Genomic DNA, 16846 nt, shown 5'->3' on the forward strand with positions numbered 1-16846 from the left:
ATAAATTGTGGACAACTGCCCACCTTTGTTTATTCTTTGGCTGTGAAGGAACCAAGGATAAGTAACTTGTATACAAGCTCCTGGGAATAAGGAAAATTCCAGCTAGCCTGAGACATGGTCCTGACTTCTCCCAACAGAAACCTCCAGCAATTGCTGCTTTAGGTAAAAAACAAAAACAAACAAAAACCTCCTTTAAAGATGAGTGTCCCAAAAGGAACTGATAGAGGATCTAAAAATTATGATAAAGTATTTTGAAATTATGATAAAGTATTTTGCCCAAATAATAATAAAAAAAACTTACAGCAATCATCTTGGTGAAAGAACACAAAAAAATAGTACAAGAACTCAAGGCGACAGGAGGATCTGAGACATGATCTATAGAACACACCAAAAAACTAAATGGCAGAGAAAATCCATCACAGCAAGGAAGTTGAAACTGAAAGGAAGGCAAATACATTCAAAAGCTGATTTTAAAATAAAATAAAATATTTAAACAGTTTTAAAAAGAAGCACAAATGCACAAAGTAAGAAATGATTGATAAGAAGTAGCACCAAAGGCATAGAGGAAATTTAAATAAATTACCTAGCTCAGTTTTATACAAACTTGGAAACATAGATGAAATGGAAAGTATACTAGACAATATACTAGAAATATTAAACAGACCAGTTCCTCTAAATGAAATAAGAAAGCTATTAATAATCTTCCCTCTCCCACACACCAAAGGCATAAAATCTAGTTTCAGAAATTCTACTACACCTTTACAGAACAGAATTAAACTCATTTAAACTCTTCCAGAGCGTGAGTGGAGTGGTGATGGTGGAAGGAAAGAAAACTACCAAACTCTTGGGATAATCTTTATATGAAACTGTACATCAAAACCTGATAAAGATTGCACAGAAACATAAAACTACAGATGAATTCCATGTACTAATATGATGCAAAAGTCCTAAATAAATTAAAACTATAAACCATTCTGACAAAGTGAGGTTTATTCTAGGAATAAAAAGATGATCCTTAGGAAACATACTACCATATTTCACTATATTTAAGGAGGAAAGAAGACTATCAGATAGGTTTCTCCATAGGTACTGAAGAAAGGCACTTTACATTTTAGATTTGCTTTTTTAAAAAAGGAAAAAAAAAGAGAAGAGTTCATAAAATAGAAATAAATTAAATTTCTTTAATATAATGTATTGCAACTGCAAAGCCAGCATTATGCTTATTAAGAAAACACTAGAAGCATTAATAGTCAGAAAGTGTTAAAATTAGGAATACAGCAAGAATGACCTACATCACTGGTGCTATTCAACATCATCTGGAAGTACTAGCAAATGGGATCATACGAAAGGCAGGAATTAGAGGCATGTAACTTAGAAGTTGTACTTACCTATTTGTATATCATATAACTAAAAACTGTTACAAACTAAACTCTGAGGTAAAAGGGAAAGGAAGAAAATAGCTTTCTTATGTAAAAACAATAAACAGTTAAAGCTCTACTAGAAGGAAACACACCATTTACAGTTGATTTTTAAAATATAAAATATCACTTCTCAGCCTTTTGGCTAAGATCAAGTGTAAAATATAAAATTTCTAGTAATAAGCTTAATAAGAAGTTGTGTGTGTGTGCACACACTTATAAAATACACTACTGAGGAAATGTAACAACCTATACAAATCGCTAGACATACCATATGGTGAGATAAAAGGACTCAACAACATAAGACTGTATCAATTATTCCTCAGCTGAACTTTTATATTTAACATGATTCCAATACAAATGTCAATAAGATTTGTTTCTGGAAGCATACAAGCTTATTCTGAAATTCAAATGGAAAAACAAAGAAAAGGAACAAAATCTAAAAATATGTAAAATGGAGTGAGAAATTCATTATCAGATATTAAAATATCATGCTGCAATAATAAAATTTTGGTTCTGGTACATGAATAAACTGGCAGCCAATGGGACAGAACTGAAAGTCTAGAAATAGGCCAAAAGACTTATGTGACTTTAGTATATGATAAATTTTCATTTCATATTAGTGAGAAAAGATGGATTATTCAATAAATTTTGTTGGAAAACTGGGTCACCATCTGGAAAAAAATTTAAGTTGAATTCATACTTTAAGTCTTATACCAGGATAAATTAAAACTGGATCAAAGAATTAGGGGTAAAAAGTGAAACCATAGAGTTACCAGAAGAAACCAAGAGAACAAATTATAATCTCATAGTGTAGAAAGAAGGCCTTTTTAACCATTTCACAAATCTTGGAGTTAAAAGAAAATATTTACACACCAAACTACAATAAATTAGAAAACATACGTTTAAGGCAAAATAATTATAATCAATCAAAAGCTTATGATAAACTCTGAAAAAATACTTTAAAATCTTATAATGGACAGAAGACCAATTTCTGTAATATAAAAAGAATTCACATAAGCCTTTAACAAAAAGACAAACATCCCGAAAGAAAAAAAAAAAAAGGATGAAAGACGTGAACATACAGTTCACAGAAAAATAAATACAATTGGCTACTAATCATGTAAAAAGGTCCTTGACTTCATTCACGTTAAGAGAAACAAAAATCAAACTACAAGGAGAGATACTATTTTTCACCTCTCTTTGTCAAAGATACAAAAGTTTGTTATAAAAAAGGCATGGGGGAATAGGCTCTCCTAGGGAGAATATAAATTGGAGCTACATCAAAGGGAGGCATTTTGTCAGTATTGAACATACATTTACACTGATCAAGTTCACTGCTAGAAATGTATTCTAAAGATATATTGCATGTGAATAAAATGGTGAATACACAATATCATTTAGCAAAGATTGTTTGCAATAGCAAATGAGTGGTAACACCCTAAATGTCTGTCGGCAGGAATCTATCTAAATAAATGTCTATCAGCAGGTATGTAAGGAGAGTATCCATACCATAGAATACTATGCTGCCATGCATAAGACCAGGCAGGATACTCTCTACAAGCTGATATGGAGAAATCTCAAAATTTATTAAGTGAAGAAAGTAAAGTGAATAAAAATTTGCATGGCATGCTATCATTTGTATAGTAAAAACACACACACACAAGTACACACAAACACGTAAATATTTGTGTGTACATAAAAGCTCTAGAAGTATACACAAAAAACTGATAAACAATTGCCTTTGAGAAAGGGAGCTGAACAGATCAGTGACGAAATGGGAAAACTTTGGACAGAACCTTCTTTTGTACCTTTTAAGTGTTAGAACCATATTGAATATATCATTTATTAAAAATACAATTCAAAATATCAATTAAAACAAAGTTATTAATCAAAAGAAGGAATTTTCCATGAATTTAATCTTCATTTATTTCAAAGGTTCTTGCTTTTATAATATGATGGTGATAGTTCACAGTAGATATTGTTTTTTGTTTTTGTTTAATGTATTTAGTTTTCAAAATGGAAAAACAATCCATTAAAAGGATATTACATCCTGATTTATGAGTCTGGGACACCTACCTAAACATGATCTTGATATTTTAAAGCATTGGACTAAATAATCAAAGAATACACATTACAAATAGAAAAATTTGAATAAGGAATGAAAGTGACTTCTCACATCTTCATATCATAGATAGTATTTAAAAGCATCAATATATTCCTTGGTGATGAAGATGGGGACATCCAATTATTGCAAAAAAAAAGCATAAAATATGAGGAAAACTCAAATACCTCGGAAGAGCTATGGAAACAGCTGTTGCTGAATAGTCAAGGAATGTAAAATCCTGAAAGTTAATTATATGCTTTTTATAGCAATTTGAAATGGACCCAGTGATCTGATTCCACCGTTTTAAAAACATTGACATATTCTTTTTTTTCCAGCTCTGCAGGGTTGGGCCGTTAGCATTTGACAGGGGCTGTGGTAAAATTAGCTTGTAACTCTCTCACACATTTCACTTTACAGTTTACAAATCACCTTCATTTACATGATTTTATTTGATGCTTCATTCCAATATAAAAGTTATTCAAAGCAACTATTTTTATTTCATTTTTACAGATCAGAAACTGAAGTTTGGCTTGCTGACGTGACTTGCTCAAGGTCACATAGCTACGAATTGTAAACCTAGAACTAAAAACATCCTGGCTCCTTGTCTAGTTTTTATTGCTCTATCCTAGGTTGTCTAGCTTAACTATCTCTTGCTTCATGGAGCTTGTAGAAAAGGATGTCCTGCAAATGCAGGACGTCAGCATCTGGGGAATACATCCAATCATTCTTGCATTAAACCCCAATAGATTTCTCAAACACAATATTCCTCTAATCGTGTCATCTGTGTGAGCAGTCATTTCTTTGGTGTGCAAGTGTGTGTGTGTGTGTGTGTGTGTAATGATGTTATCTATATGCCATCGGGGCACCTGTGTATTTGCATATGGGGAAAGAACTGAATAAAACATGAAGTGTTTTATTCCAATGGGATGCAAGATCCTCAAAGGATATTTACAAATGTACTCAAGTGCCTCAGAATCAATCAATCTCTGAATCAACAAATGTTCTTTGATTCCTTGGTATGTGCCTAGAACTATGATAAATGCTGTAGGGGAAACAATGAAGCAAAGAAAGAGGCACCCCCACCACCACCTTGGAAGCCTCAATTTAGATAAAAGAAAATAATTAGATTCATGGTGGTCTCTAGCCTGTGCCTACAGAGCACAACATTCCCTGAGTTCCCTCCAAAGGGCTCCAGTTGGACAGAGAGGAGGGGCAGGAAAAGCTGCTGAAGTTCAGTGAACTACATCCTAGTGACCATTCATCAGGAGGTTATTTGAACGGGAGTTTTGGTCTTCCCTGATATTGGCTGAAATCTGGAACACTACCAGCAGGGAGAGCTACTCACAGGGCTTTTTCTATGCAGAACCCTTAAGGCTATTGCCTGTTCTGCTCCTGCCTCTTTGTACGCTATTCTCTACCCAGCAGATAGAATGTCTTTAAAAGTAAATGACTGTGTCTTTCTTTTGCTTATAATCCTATATGATTTCCTCTTGCCCTTAGAATAAAATTCAAATTCCACCATGAAAGACATTTATCGGGCCCCTGCTTCTTTCAGACCTCTGCACCACCCTCTCTTCTCACTCATGATGCTTCCAGACATCCTTCAGATTTTCCTCCTGTCGTTAGCTGCTATTTATGCAGGTCTTTGTGCTTGCTGTGCCTTCTCCGTGAAGCATCTGACCCCCCAGAACTTTCCATTTCTGGCTCCTTCTCACTATTCAGTTTCACTTCGGATACTGACATTAAGAAAGACCTTCCTTACCCAACCAGTCTAAAGTAGCTGCCCCACCTCTTCCCTATGCTCTATAGATCAATGTGTTTTCTTAGTTAGCACTATATGTAATTCATTACCTTATATATTTGTTTTCTTGTTCATTGTTTGTCTCCCCCAACTAGAGTATAAAAGCTTTATGAAAGCAGCAGCCTTGTCTGCCTTGTATATTGCTGTTTATGCAGCTCCTAAGATAGCATGTAGTCAGTGTTTAACAAATATTTATTGAATGAATGAATGAGAAGCCTCAGAAATTGAGCGTTTATGGCTTTCATTATCAACTGCATCCCTTTATTGCTTGATGACTATTCTGATATTACCCAAGAATCTCCCCACCTCCTGTGCCTTCCTCACCTCCACAAGTTATCCTGCCATCCTTCTCCTATTAAATCAGAGGCACCCTTTGCCCCAAGGGAGATTAAGATTATTAGAGCAGTAATGTAAAGGCAGAGAAAACCCAGTAAGTTCTGGGCTTTTTGAGTGAGTTTCTAAATTGATTTTTTAAAATTATTGCTTCTGATTTGTAAGAGCCAGGCCCTTTTCAGTATCAGAGGTAAAGCCCTGAAGGAATCATGGCATAAAGTGCATGACATAAGCAAGTGACTTAAAAAAGAATGGAAGAGCCACTTTATTTAGCCCTAGAGACAAGACTAAAATGGAGCCGGTGGCAAAGGGAGGGAGAGGAGAAGTATGTAGGCAAGGATCAAAGGGTATATGACAAGACACCAGATGATAGCTGACAAGGGGCCCAGTGTCCTGCCAGCTAACCAGTGGGGCAGGTCCTGAAGGAACAAGGGGGCTCAGATTAGAGAAGACGTAGCTTTCACTGTGCTGGTAAAACCTGAAGAGTCAGGAGAGAATTCCCGCATGCCAGCATGGAGCAGCAGTACTGAAATAGTAAAGTGGCATTGTGTGTCTAGCAAAGTTGAATTGAAACAGCCTCCTAGGTTTCTTTAGGAGTAGCAAAGAGAAGCATACAGAATTTTCTGAGCTTCCAGGAGACAAGTGGAAATGGTTGAGGGATACCTTGTAGAATTAAAGGGGCCTGACAGCATTAGCACACAGAGATAGCCATGAGTTCTGGTACTGAGAGGTAACTGCAGGACCATGGACAAGGGCAGTGCATGCCCTAAGGATCAAAGCTAATGGCCAAAGAGTAAACAGCATCCTAGGCCAACAAAGGGTGAGGACAGGGAGTGGCAAATGCAATGTCTCTCGCCATTTTTCCCTCATCACCCTTTGGTTGCTTGTAAGACCCTCCTCCAAACATTAGATGACACCTGGCCAGAAAGGAGACAAGGAATGAACTCTTAATATGGCTGAGTTTATTTCAAAAAAGTTTCATTTCAATTTTGTGAGACTATATGAAAATATGCAGATTTTTTTGTCATGAGGTGGAAATGGTATTTTTTTCACACTTGAATTTGTGATATGAAATTATTACACATCACACTTCCTTGAAAGATGTCCAGAAGCATCAGAGATAATACACAGTCAGTGGTCGGCCACTGTATGGTGTAGCAATAAAAGGTACAGTTACCTCACAGGGCATGTCTTGTACCTGACTTGGGCTGAGAGCTCTGAGGCAAGTAGCAACCCTATCTGAAGCACAAGCTTCAGGTCTGAAGTCAGATAGACCTGGGTTCAAATCTCTGCCTCTAGTTGTTTTTGCAAGGTGGTTATTTGAGACAAGGCATTTAAACTTTTAGGGCTTCAGGTAACTCATCTAGAAAACTAAAACAATCTTCATAAAACTATTTTGGGCATTAAATGAGGTAATAGATGTAATGGTTTAGAACATTTATTAATTGTTAATAGGAGCTCAAAGTGGAAATTACTATTGTTCTCATAAGTGGGAATAATTTTTATTTTGACCAAATTTGATGTGTTCTTTTAACCACAATCATTTTATATTTTGTTTATGAATTTCCTATTGCATAAAGCAATATTTCTATTAAGTATAGCAATTCACTGAGGAGGAAATTAACAACCAATGTGGTAAATACATTGGTTTTATACTTCGAATTAGCAAAATACACACCAATTATCAGCTATAAATTATAACATTTGTATTCTAACATTTAATTTAATCTTATCCATGAGAAGGAGAAAACAATAATAACCAGCAAAAATTCACTGTCTAGTTCAGTTCTCCTTAGTAACCAGCAGCATCCATTTACATGAGGTTTTCCTGGAAAATCGTGCCATACATTGCAGACACTAATTTCTAGAATTTGAAGAGATTTTGAAGAGGACTTAGAAATTACCTGGTTTAACTCTTGCTTTTTACAGAAGAGAAAACTGAGGCCTTGGGCAGAAATGACTTGATTAGTGTTAACTAGTTATTGACAGGGTTAAGATAAAGCTTACATTAGTCAGTCTTTGCTGTGTAACAAACCACCCCAAAAGTCAGTAGCTTCTAACAAGTATTTATTTTTTGCTCACGGGCCTGCATGTCAATTGTGGCAGCTGTGGGCTCTGCTGGTCTTGGCTCCAGGCTTCTGCTTGGGTCTAGGTCTGCTCCATAAGTCTCCTACCCTCTTGGGTCAGCCACTGCCAGGGGCATGTTTGTGTTATAGCGGAGCTTAGGTGTGAAGGAGGACAGGCAGAAAAATAAGATGCCTCTTGAGACCTCAGCTCAGAACTGGAACATTCTCACTTCCACCTACATTCCATTGGCTAAATAAAGTTAGATGAACTAAATCAAAGAAGCAGTGGGACAGGAAAACAAAATTTCATTCATTCTAGTGGAAGTACTTCTAAGTCACTTGGGCCAAAGATACAGATATATAATTCTAATGAAGGGAGGGCATAAGCAACTGTGGTGACTCAATGTACCATAAGATCTCATTCTTCAGATTTCCAGGTACGCTTTTTCTCCCCCTCCACCATGTTCTAAGCAGGCCTCTAACCTAGCGAGCTAACTAATCAGCTAAAACTTTTTGGTGCTGAGCCACATAGGATTAGCCTAGGCAGTAAGTTATCAACAATGCATTTAGAGAAAACAACTGGAAAATCTAGGATCAGTTACACAGAAATGAAGAATAAAAGAATAATAATAATAGTTAATCAGCTAAGAATGGTTTCCACCTCCCTTCTGCAAAACTGAAACTCTTAGAAAGTTTTCTCTTTAGCAAAAGGGGATTTACAGTTTCAGTCCTATCAATTGTTTTTAAATTAAAAATGTATTGAGGTCCTCACGATTGGAGCCTATAAACCAGACATGCCAATGCTTGGCACAGGCAGCCCAGTGTGTGTGTATAAATTATATCCACAGTGACTTGGGTCTGGCTGAGACATACTGCAGTAACTCTGAGTTATACTTTCTCTGAGTTAGAACTATTAAAACAGATCTTAGAATATTTAAAACATTGATCATAGGCCTGCAAATGGATGACTTCTCCACCTCATCAGGGCTTCTTCTGCCTTCAGCAGTTTCAGATGATGATCTTATCTGCATAAATTGTGTTTGCTTCCATCAGCCCAGCAGGCCCCAAGCTGGTCCAAGAAGAGATGACCCAGATGCCCTTCAGTGGCTTGTACTAAAACATAAATTAGCAGCCAAACTCTGGCTATAAATGCCTTCATTGCCTTTGGTGACATTAAAGACATCAAGGATAAGACCTGATACTGGGCTTCTAAGATATACAGGTGCAGCCCAGTGACTTGTAATTCTCTATTTATCTCTTCATTGACATCAACATGGACTGGGAGCTTGTGACGGACAACAATTGTGAAGGAGCTGAAACTTGAGCCCAGCTATGAGGTTCATCTCCTAGCAAGAAGGGAGAGTGGGCAGCCAAGGAAGACAGCTAGAGTGAATCTGAGGAGTATGGCAGTCTATCTTCAAAGACCATGGAGAAATTATGCCAAATTTCTCTTGTTCCTATTTGCAAAACCTGATGAGAAAGGAGTACATATTTACCATTTGCCTGTGCCTAAGTGTAAGACTGATATTGATGAATCTTGGTGTACAAACTTTGCGGTTCGTTGTCTAAATGTTAACGATTGTCAGTAGGTAAAGAGGGGTTGCCTTTCTGGCTTCTCTGAAAGAGTGCTGGAGGTTGTTGGCTTCAATAAAAAACAGGTTATAAGGCCATCTTGAATGTGAGAAAGAAGAAGCTCCAGGATCGCAGAACAAGAAATGACCTCATATAGTGAAAAATATCCTATACTGGAAGTCACAGCTCTGTGACCCTAGGCGACTTTCTTCCCTCTCTGGGCATCTGTTTCCCAATCTGCAAAATGAGGGGGCTGGATCTGATGAACTCTAAGTTGTCTTCCAAATGTAATAATCTCTGGATCTAAATTTTGTCTCGATAGCCTCCCTACAGAATGGTCCTTACAACATCAACTTACGCCATGCTATGTAGTATGCAGAAAGAGCACATAATTTGGAGATATAGCCTTCAAATTTGAAACAAAGTTTATGGCAAATTTGAAGCAAACTTGGGCAAATCAAATTAAAGCATCTCTGAAGTCCACTTGGAGTCAGAGGACATAGATTTAAAAGAAGGGAGCTGAAGATAACTTCTATTGGATCAACTCATGAGTATTCAAGAACTGATGAAGTAAGAGCCAACCAGCTCAAAACTGTCATGCATTTTTTGGACACTTGATTTCATGGTTATCTTTTAGAATAGCATGGTTAATCACTTGAAGCAGGAAAATGAATCGAATGCCTTTTGGACATGGTACTTGGCCCTGTTTGGGATCTTAAGTGTCCCTTTCTTCATCCCCAGCAAGAGTTTTAGGCAGTAAGGAATAGATACAGGGAGCTGTAATGGAAACAGCAAGGATTTGGCTATTAATTCCACATGGTTTCAAATCTCAGCTTCTCCATTACCAAGGAGTGTGATTTGGCTAAGTCCTTTTCTTCTTTTCTTCCTTCCTTTCTTTCCCTCTTTTTCTTCCATTCTCTCTCTTTTTTTCTTTCTTTCCACAATTATTTACTGAGTGGCTGCTGTGCTCCAGATGCTGCTAACCAGACACTGGAGTGGCAATGGCAAATAAAAACAGAGTTTCTATCTTCTGGTGATTATCATTGAACAGGAGAGGCAGGTGGGTTTACGCTTATGTTACAACATGATCAGTGCTAATTTTGAAGTTAGCACAAGATGCTGTGGCCTAATAGAGTGGTGTCTCTTTCTTTCAAAATGTAAAGAATACCTAAAAATGAAAACAAGGAAACAGAAAACCCCCAAGAATCCCTTTATTATAATGTTAGAAAGCCACTCAGCAAATAACATTTTGTGAATGCCTATTGTGCCCAGTAAGTTACACACAATATCACTAAAAGTTTTTAAAAAATCATTGCCCCATTTTATGCATGCAGTAACTGAGGTACAGATAGATTATATAGTTTTCTCCAGGTTACACAGCCATAGTGGAAGAACTGGGATATGAAGCCTGTTCTATGTGACTATAACACCCATACTTGCTCTTCATAAAATGTCACAATGCCTTCTCTTCTAAATATGGGCCCTCCTCTTTGTTACCCAGCATACGTGACACAGAGGTCACCAAAAGGCAGTTGAGATAATGTGGTCAAACCATGTGAAAAGCCAGTCTCTTGGGTTGCCTTCTTTTCCCGAGAGTTCTCTCAGATTAGGGGTGAGAGGCATCTGTAGGCAAAGAAGGTGAGGAGACTTGGCTGCAATTTAATGTAGGTTTTTGATGGCCGGGTTTCCCACTCCAGGAGACCCCCGTTCACATTTCTCACTGTTCTCCAGTTTGCAAGAAGTGCTTCTCCATGTTGTGTGTCCGGTGCACTCACAGTGCCTGAGCTGCCATGTTTTATCCCTTTCCTGATGCACAAACTCTAACAAAATGAAAGAGTATGTAGAGAAAGCCAAGTACAAAGCATAACTCAGAAATGGTAATGTAACAGGGCCCACCACGGCTGCTGACTAGTTGCATTCGTAATGATTTTCTCCAAATAATGCAAACACTATTTTTTCCTGAGAAAATGAAATATGCGAGCGCCACGTTCCACATATGATGGGGGAGAACTCATAAAAGATTTTAATCTTCCCTTGTCAAGCTTCAGAAATGCAAACGGCCTCGTCCTCATTTTCTTTATGCCCTGGACTTCTAATTGAGGAAGCTGGCATCAATTATGCATGTGGGCATGGCTGGGGAGGGAACCAGAATAAATATTTGGGGGGTATAGTTAGCCAGAACATCACTTCATCTTTGTGTCACCATAATTTCCCATATCGTAGTGCTTTAGATTAGAACATATGGCAATAAGGTAGGTAATGAGAACAACAATTTTCTGAAACAACATTATAACTTTTCCCTCTTTATGGTCACATTTAGTTACAGTACATGCTGCCATTTAGGTATAGAGCTTTATAAAAGCAAATCTCAGAGAGAAGGGAATTCAGGAACTAGGGCCTAGGAAGTCTCAACCCCTGGGACAAGAGCAGACCCTGCAGATGAGAATTCAAGGTTGTGGGCTAGTAAACTTTTGCTGCAGTAACAATCTCAATTTCGAAGGGGCGTATGCCAACAGTGTTTCTTGCATTTTCATGTTCTATGAGGACTGTGAGTAACATGAGCTGGCTGAGCTCTTATTCGGAAGCCAAGCTAGAGGAGTGGCCACAGTCTGAGATATACTTGTCGTCTATGAAAGAGTTCGAGACCAGTCACCCAAGTGCATTTAATACTTTTGTTTGAGAGTGCACATTTCATATTCACCCCCAATCCACTATCCAAAGCAAGTCACAGGAAAAGTCTGTAAATAAAACAGGAAGGCTTTGCAAAGATGGAGATGTATATTATGCACTTATGGGGAAGCTGACAGTGTGAACAATATAATCAACCACAGGGTGATTCCATAGCTTCAACCCATCATCACTGGGGAAACTGTGTTGGGGCAATTCAGTAAATCAGCAAGTGAGCAGAGAAAATCATCACCAGTGGTGCTAAGGTGGATTTAGAGTTCATATAAATACAAATTTACAAGTATCTTTAAAATACCAGTCTAAATGCCAGGCACTGTACAATGCATTTCGGGGAAATAATGCTAAATACGATGACCTCTGCTATTCAGGAACTCTATTTTGAAGGGATAATAGCCAGGCCAAGAGTTAAGCAAATGAGTGTGCAGAGTATAGTAAAAAAGACTATAGAGGAATAAAAAAGGGGGAGGATGGAGAGCATAAATGCACTGTTAGGTGTGTTGGACATATTATCTCATTTCATCAGCATAATAACTTGAGACAAGAATTGTGCAAAGGACCTAACCTGAGTATCAGACAAGTTTAATGATGTGCCCACCTACAAGCTAGTAAGAAGTGAAGCTGGGTGTCAAATAAAACAGCACGAATGGGAATGGAATACTAAAGACAATCCATTCTGCCTGAGAGATCAGGAAAGGAACCATGCCACAAAGGTGGCATTTCAGATGGGCTTGATGAACGAACAGCATGTCAGTAGACAGAAGAAGACAGGCAGACAGAACATGCAGCCTTAGAGAACAGCATGAGCAAAGCCCAGGAAGCATGAAAGAGCCAAAATTCTGGGGAATGGACAGAACATTGATCTTATGTGGTTGCTGCATGAGGTAAAATGAATCTGATTGTGCAGGGGTGTGCAGTGTATGTCATGTTAAAGTATTTTGGACTTTACTCTGCAGACAGTGGAACCATTAAAAACGTCTAAGCAAGGATATGATCTCACCTGGATCTTTTAAAAGTTCATTCAGCACTTTGAGAGACCAAGGTGGGAGGATCGCTTGAGCCCAGGAGTTTGAGACTGCAGTGAGCTATGATCACACCACTGCACTCCAGCTTAGGCAACAGAGGAACCTGCTTTAAAAAAAATTATTCAGTAAAAAGTTCTCAGGGCATACTCCTAGGACAGGCTGCCTGACCCCCCCATAGGATATTAGATGACCCCTAAAGCTGCCAGCCTCTCTGTGAAGTCTTTACCTCTTCAAGGCTTCAAGGAAGAGGGAGACTTATTGCATGTGTGTTTGTTGGGGGAGGGGGGTTGTACACATACTTCGGAATTTATGGCTATATTTGATATGATTTTAATCAGATATTTAAATTGTTAATATCTGAGGTGATACTGCCCACATAGGTGAGTTTAAGCTCCACTGCCCAAATTTCTTAAAGTTGCATTGTCTGGATTTTCATTCTTGTTTTATTTGATTTTCACTTTCCAGACCCAGATTAGCTGCTAAGAAGCAGGGCCCATTATGAAAATAAAGCACAAACCTGGGCATTTCCCCAACCACCCTGCAAAATGCACATGCATGTGTGCACACACACACACACACACATTCATCACAGGGATACAATATGAAGAGAGAAAAACTAGTGGCGGGAAGCTCCATGTGAAAAGAGGCAGGATTCTAGGGGTTCCTCATTCTGGCTCAGGCAACTGTCTTTAGGCCAGGCACTCAGGGATCTTGCATTTATCATCAACACCCAGTCCAAAGGTAGGCAAAGCCTTTTCCGTTAACTCCCTTTACTGGGAAGATGAAGCTGGCATTTGTAAGGTAACTTTATTTTACATTAAGGAAGAAAAGAATTGGGTGACAGGAGGGAAGCAAAACCACTTTTCTGATTCTGAGAATCCCATAGGATTCTGACCAGCTTTCCTCTGTCCAATGCCTCTTATGCTAAGAAAACCACTAAAACTCTTGATGATTGAATCTAATGTTCCCTAGTTCCTCCTCTCTGAGTTTTCTGCTCATGATGGTGGGAGCCACCATTCTTCACACCATGGTCATCTTCAACATTCTTCCTCTGCCAGGACAAATCTCAGGAACTCCAGTTCAAATCTCTAAACAAGCTAGAGTCTGCCCGCCTAGTTCCAATTTTCAGAGAGGAAGTTTTCTGCTTCTCTCTTTCTGTGCAAAGAATGATGATTCATTGAGCTTCAAAGAGTGAAATAAGCCAATGGTTTTCAAACATTAGCCTACCTAGAGGACTTAATAAATCTGGATCTCTGATCCCCACCTGCTGGAGTTTCTGCTTCAGGTGTTCTGAGAAGGGACTCAAGAATTTGCATTTCTAGTTCCAGGTAAGTTCCCAGGTAATGCTGATGGGCTGCTTCCCCACATTTTGAGAACTACAAATGTGGCCACTTGGGCCTATGACACCAGCCCCACCCTCTTCTGGCATGTGTGAGTGAATGAGGGGTGCACCGGTGGGGGAAGTTCAGAGCTTTCTAGGCCTGATTCTAACATCTGGCTTATTTTCTATTTGACCTAGTGATCTTGTTACCATTATTATTATTCCAGTAAGTTTTTAGGGAATAACCCAGTGATCTTGGACAAATTGCTTGCCTCACTGGGCCTCAGTTTTCAAATTTTGAAAAAATAGCAACAATAATCTCTCTCAAGTGTTTTGTAAGGAATAAAGAAGATAACAAATATAAAGTCCTTAGCACAGGATCTGATACATCAGTAAAAGTTCTCTCATTCCCCACCTACTGCTGGACCTGATTCAAGTTAGAGTCTTCTACACTCTCATATAGGAACGTGATCCTGCACTAGTTCTTCCATTAAGATGGTCAATGGAACAGTCTAGTGACCGAGAGACCATAACATGGAAACAACAATGGTTTACATGTAATGTTGACATGTTCTATTTGAATATAGCATCTGCCAGTCACCGTTTTCTTGCTCAGCCCAAAGAAATGATAATTCCATATGGAAGTTGCAAAACAGAAATCCATAAACTATGCTAATAGAAGTCTAAATTCTGCTTTAATGACTGCTATATCCGCAACATTAAGTACAGAATGGCAAGGAAGGGTGGCTCTGTTTTAGAGAGCGGGGACTGGAGCTTGTTTACTATTGAATAAATCCTAGATGAGCTCTACACATTGAGGACTTGTGAGCTGGGGTTCAGCATCGAGAAGGGTATTCAATGGCCGCAACACCAAAGGTAGCCTGGGAAAGCTGTGCAGAGCCATGACATAAAGAGCTGTGGGTGGTTTGGAGGCTGAAGTTTCTCGACCTTAGCTTTGGAGATGGAAGAGACTAAGGTAGACATGTTAGCATTAAAATTCAACCACATACAAAAAATACATAAAAATCCAAGTGATTGTGAGTGCAGCATATGACTGAGAGGAAAAGTTTTAACTACTTCTCATCTTCTCATTTAGGATAGAATTTCTGGAGTAAAGACTTTAAAGAAAGAAGATTATACCTAATTCACAGCATTTTGTAAAGGTTAATAAGATAATGCATTAACGGCGCTCACCAAAATTCCTGATGCATAGTAGCCTCTCAATAAATGTAATTATTGGTTACTATCATCCTGAAAAGCATTTCTATTATAACTAATCAATGGTCAGCTGGGCGCAGCGGCTCACACCTGTAATCCCAGCATTTTGGGAGGCCGAGGTGGGCAGATCACGAGGTCAAGAGATCGAGACCATCCTGGCCAATATGGTGAAACTCTTGCGTCTACTAAAAATACACACAAAAAAATAGCTGGGTGTGGTGGCACCTGCCTGTAGTCCCAGCTACTCAGGAGGCTGAGGCAGGAAAATCTCTTGAACCTGGGAGGTGGAGGTTGCAGTGAGCTGAGATTGCACCACTGCACTCCAGCCTGGTGACAGAGCGAGACTCTGTCTCAAAAAACAAAAACAAAAACTAATCAATGGTCATACACCCCCACCCACAAGATTTCAAATTTCACAAAGTCAGGGACCAGATCTATATTACTACAGTGCCCTGTGCATAGCAGAAGTGTGATAAATATTTGCTGAAGGTAGAAAGGGAGGGCTAAATAGGAAATAAGAGATTTGAGTAAGGCTTCTACCATGGAGAACAAAAAGGAAAGAATTGGGAAATATGGGGAACTAAGAATACAAATGGGACAGAATATCTCCTTTGACTGTGGGCCTTAAGTAGCATCCTTTTTGACTATTCCCTATTGCTGCATGCTTCTGTTTCCCCCTCCATCACCCATCCTGAAATGCCAAGTTGAGACCTTGCATCTTCCAGTCACTGGCAATACGTTTACCCTGAGGTCTCCTGAAGCTCTATCTAGGCCACTATTTGCCCAAATAGCACCTTTGTACAAATTAGAAAAAGGTGCCCATTTTTTCCAGGTGGATGTAGCCACAAGCTAAGAGGCTCAGTCTGGTCCATGGAGTGGGGGCTGGATTTCAGCTTCCCCCAACCCCTTCCTCCTGTTGGTCCTCAGTCAGGTGCAAGGCATAACCTATACAACTATAGCTGCTGGGCCGGGGATCCCTTGAACTTCAGCCACAGCTGTACACATTATGAAGAGTGTGTTTATAATGTATGGGCCCTGGGGCTATAGTGGTATGTAAAATGGGTCTCCCATCTTCATGGAAATTATTCTCCAACAAAGGAAGAGACAGTAGCTTCTTCAGGTGGTTTAATCAGTCAAATATTTGATTAAAAGGCCTAGAAGTGAGACATACCTGGTTTGAACAAGGTAGCATGCTTGACAGCTATGCTACCTTGAATAAGTCATTTTACCTTTCAAAGCCTCCATTTTCTTATCTTGAAAATGAGGGTAATGACATTACCTTCCTCAGAGGCCTGTTGTG

General features: G+C 38.8%; 1 pseudogene; it reads left to right on the top strand.

Moving 5' to 3' along the window:
• Positions 1–1543: 1543 nt before the first annotated feature.
• Positions 1544–1668, top strand: LOC112130857 (U2 spliceosomal RNA; annotated as a pseudogene).
• The last annotated feature ends 15178 nt before the right edge of the window (positions 1669–16846 follow it).

The sequence above is a fragment of the Pongo abelii genome, chromosome 1 (assembly GCF_028885655.2).
Source record: "Pongo abelii isolate AG06213 chromosome 1, NHGRI_mPonAbe1-v2.0_pri, whole genome shotgun sequence".
NCBI lineage: Eukaryota > Metazoa > Chordata > Mammalia > Primates > Hominidae > Pongo > Pongo abelii.